At 39.5% G+C, this 4,821-nt stretch overlaps 1 non-coding gene across 1 annotated transcript; it reads right to left on the reverse strand.

The window, feature by feature from the left end:
• Window positions 1-3,904: 3,904 nt before the first annotated feature.
• Window positions 3,905-3,991, reverse strand: LOC119342503. The gene has a single exon (XR_005165627.1). It is a non-coding gene; the product is annotated as a small nucleolar RNA snoR8a (small nucleolar RNA).
• Window positions 3,992-4,821: the final 830 nt, after the last annotated feature.

Consider the following 4,821-nt stretch of genomic DNA (forward strand, 5'->3'; position numbering starts at 1 on the left):
CATCGACCCTACTCATTTCACAAAGTCTTATGATGGTGAACTGTTCATATGCCAAATATATGCTGATGATATTATCTTTGGTTGCACTAACATGCGTTTGGTGACAAATTTGCAGATATGATGCGTGAAGAATATCAGATGTCTATGATGGGATAATTGATATTCTTCCTTGGTCTTCAAATTCGTCAACAACCTAATGGTATCTTCATTTCTCAAGATAAATACCTCAAAGATTGCCTGAAGAAATTCAGCATGCAAGAGTGCAAAGTCCTCAAAATGCTTACAAATGGTCAACTCTGCACTGACAAAAATGGTAAAGATTTCGATTAGAAGGTATATCGCTCCATCATTGGTTCACCGCTTCACCTATGTCCATCTAGGCCAGATATTATGCTTAGCATTTGCATGTTTGCCCAATTTAAAGTGACACCAAAGGAATCACACCACGAGGATGTGAAGCGAATTCTTCAATATTTAGCTCACACACCAACCACTACTAGGAAAAGGCCTGCTAGTGGCGCACCTGTTTTGGCTACTAATGGCGCACTACACGTGTGCCACTAGCATCACGCCATTAGTATACAAGATACTAATGGCACACCAGGTAGTGCGTCATTAGTATATCACACGATGTGCCATTACTATCTGACTTAGTAATGGCGCACCACATAGAAGTGCGCCAAATTTTTTTCCAAATATTTTTTCAGAAATTTGTTTTTCAATTTTTTTCGTTTTTTCTTAATCTCGGGTCACTATGGCTTAATCTTGGGTCAATATGCTTAATCTCAAGTCAAATCGCACTAAGTGGTAAAACTTCCCGGAAGGTCACCCATCCTCACACTACTCCAGCCCGAGCATGCTTAACTTCGCAGTTCTATCCAACCTCAGCACCACCTCACTTAACATGCACTTGTTGATATATCTATCATATCAATCCTATTAAACCTTGTTGATGTCTAGGACTTTGTTCATGTTCAGGATTATGATGAAATTTTGAAAAATATTTCAAACTTCCCGGTCATATTACGTATCATTTTTAAAAAAAAACCAAAAAAACAATTTTCACAATTTTTTTCTGTTACTAGTGGCGCACCTAGCAAATGGTCCGCCACTAGTAAGTTTGAATTTTTTTTCCATTTCCCCCCTCTAGATCTTAAAAAACCAGGATCTTTTATTCTGAAAATCTGGAACGGGGTTTCCCCGTTTCAATTCGGATGTAACTTTTCAAGTAGATGATTTTTCATATAAAAAACTTTTTAATCCGAGTTCGTATGCAAAAGTTATGCCCATTTTACAAATTCCAGAGATATTTTGCAAATAAAGTCGAAATTCATATTTGTAAATTTTCCCAACAAGTAGACCACATATCACATGGGAAACTTATTTTATTTTATTTTATTGACATTTCCATCATTTTCTTTTATTTTTTTTAAACTGAAAAGGCGGTCCACTTGGGGGGGTGCATTCGATGAAATTTTTGGTCAAAGTTAGTAATGGTGCACCGTGGGAGTGGTGCGCCATTACTAGTTAAAATAGTAATGGTGCACCACACCCATGGTGCACCATTACTAGTTTTGAAAAAAATGAAAAAAAATTATTAGTGGCGCACTGATGGTGTGGTGCGCCATTACTAGTTTAACTAGTAATGGCGCACTATCCCCTGGTGCGCCATTACTAGTTTTAAAAAAAATAAAAAAAATTGTTAGTAATGGCGCACCGTGGATGTGGTGCGCCATTAGTATTTAGAGTTTAATGGTGCACCAACACATGGTGCGCCACTGCTATATAGTAGTGGCGCACCACATGTGTGGTGTGCCATTAATGTCCATATTATCTATAGCCCTTTTCCTAGTAGTGAACGCTTGGATTATGGTATCCCAAGGGCTCATCTTTTGATAGCTGGATTTTCTGATTCTGATTATGCTGGAGATCGTGTGGATCGCAAGTCTACACTAGACACATGCCATTTCCTCAGACGATCTCTTGTCTGTTGGTCCTCTAAGAAGCAGAATAGCGTCGCACTTTCCACAGCTGAGGCTGAATACATTTCCACTGGTGCCTACTTCTCATGGTTGTTATGGATGAAGAAAACCCTTAAGGACTATGGCATCAACGCGAAGAAAGTCCCTCTCTATTGCGACAATGAGAGTGATATCAAGATCGCCCACAACCCCGTGCAACACGCCAAGACGAAGCATATTCAGATTCATCACCACTTTCACTACAAGAAATATGTCAACTTGCGGCCATCACTATTGTTTGCTGAATGGTCGTTGTTTTTCATTTGCGACCTTTTTATGACCAAAAACAATTGGTCGAAAGTTGACCTTCTTTAATGAAACTTAACAACCTTCTCTATGATATGGTCGTAGAAGGCAACGACCAAAACAAAAGGTCATTGGTCCTATGACCTTTTGTTTTGGTCGTTGGCTGTCTACCCAGGCCACGTCGGATCCGACGTGGCAAGCTGACGTGGAAAAATTGTGACCAATTGAAAAGGTCGTTGATTAGAATCAGTCTGGTCCATTTCAACGCTTTACTTGGGCCAAGCCCAACAATTCAGCCTTTTTATATTTTTCCTGTCAGTTTTTGGTTGGCTCCATGGGCCATGCCCAACATTGCAGCCTTTTTATTGTTGGGTCGTGGCCTTTTATAGTCCATTGATTTTCTATTTTCAGCCATTATAGAAACAAGTTGGTCCCACTAAGTTAGATAGGTCCCACTTGTAATGATCTCTCAAATTGGTCCCACATGTCAGAAATGTACAATTTTGATAGATGATTTTCATAAGTGGCCTCACTAGTCAGGTTTCCATTTCACAAGTTTTCAAATCACATACATAATCAATATTTCAAATAGAACAAAGAACACATAAAATTCATCAAATATACCACTAAATAAACTTACTACAATCTTTACAACACAGATATGCTACAATATGCTACTCTTCAGGACTTCACGACTTCACACTTCACGGCTTCACACTTGCTTCGACTTCACCCTTCACACTTGAGCTTCTGTAAAAGAGGAACCACCACAATTTTAAGTCTACAGTACAACAATTGATACTTATCAAGGATAAAAACAAAAACAAGTAATAGACTCAAATGTGAAGGTAGCATGGAACTAGCAATACGACAACATGCATAAAACACTACAATGTAATACTGTTGTAAGTTCATATCAGCGCAAAATCAGCACTGCACAATGCAACACATAACAATTGGTACCAAGCAAGCTGACAGACTCACACTTTTATCAACCCTCTAGGAAATTCTATAAACACACAAAGTTGAGTTGTTCATACATCCATCTTGCAATAAACCATTGGACTAACACCACATAGAATAAGCAAAAAGAGAAAACTCAAATCTCCATGGAGAAATGGACACCAACTCTGCATTATCACGATAGAAGTTCGGATCTCACTCAAACAGAAGGGCTTCACATAAACCCGGCACGAGCATATCCCCTTGGTGAGGATGGTGTGGTCCATGGAGGGGCCTGATCTACCATGCCTCATTTGTCTCAACCATTCCTGACATACTAACTCGAGCCAAACCAGCAAGGGTACAAGCGAATGGATCAAGCAGCACACAGAAAATTTGAGGGAAACACAATACTAGAGTTTACTATCATTTGGACACCCAGATTGGCGATCCTTTCTTACCTAATGTGTGCAAGTCCAAATAAATTAAAAAACAATCCGAGAAAATGATATCCATGTTTTCCTCAAAATCAAACTGCACCATTCCTGGCATACTAATCTTGACACCGATTAACTACTGGTAGTCAAACTCGAGAGTTACGTATACAACAGAAACGCTCAGATGCAAATCAGCGAAAATAATAAAGAAAAAAGATGAATCCGAAAAAGCTGATTGAACAAGAATGGATGGTTTATTGGTGCTTAGATTCTAAGGGTGTATAGGAGCCGTTCACAAGGAACTCCCATCAGCACAAGGAATATTTTTATAATCACTGCACCACCGAAGGTTCAACCCGCGAAGTCAGAAGTACCACAAGATCTTGAACTATACTCACAACAGAAAGCATTCAGCACCAGCTGAGAGTTACTGATGGTTGTTTCAACAAACAAACTGTTTCTTGACATCATAACATGGACCAAAGAACCATTGTTACTTCACAATGCACATAAATAGATCGACTCTAGCAAGCAAGGACCAGACCCGTCCTCTCTCTGAAGAAATGAAGAGGGTTTCAGTTTTCTTGTCACAAATTTGATGGCTAATGTGGTCGTGCAGTAAGAAAATTGGATTGTACCCAGGGCATAGCATGAGGAGAGGGAGAGAGATACCTTCGATGGTTCACCCAACACTTGGGTCGGAGCAGCAAGAAGTAGATGGACCGGTGCTCTTCTCTGTGGTGTACTTGCACATGACAGGAATAGTATTTTGTGTCTGTTGACGTCTTGATCAATCTGCTACCAGCATGCATGGTATACAAACGACGCACGCATCGGGATCTCCATCATTTGCCATTCCTTGTTGACACCCGACCACCATCCTGCATAGATTAATTAGCATGCATGTCAACAATGACAAATAATCAAGACTATTATGCAGCATGACAGAAATTCATGAAGAAACATGCATCTTCAATAGGCAAGATCTAACATTACTAGTCAAAGCAGGCATACTAACATCACAAACATACATCGTATAGTAAATCAACATTGTATCTTGCAAGTCAACAGTTACCACAAAGAACAAGATAGCATAAGATGGATGATGGCACTCAAATTCTAATCTCACACAGATAAAATTCACTGCCATAGTAACAATACATCTCACTTGGATA

Source organism: Triticum dicoccoides, chromosome 7B, assembly GCF_002162155.2.
Source record: "Triticum dicoccoides isolate Atlit2015 ecotype Zavitan chromosome 7B, WEW_v2.0, whole genome shotgun sequence".
Classification (NCBI taxonomy): Eukaryota; Viridiplantae; Streptophyta; class Magnoliopsida; order Poales; family Poaceae; genus Triticum; species Triticum dicoccoides.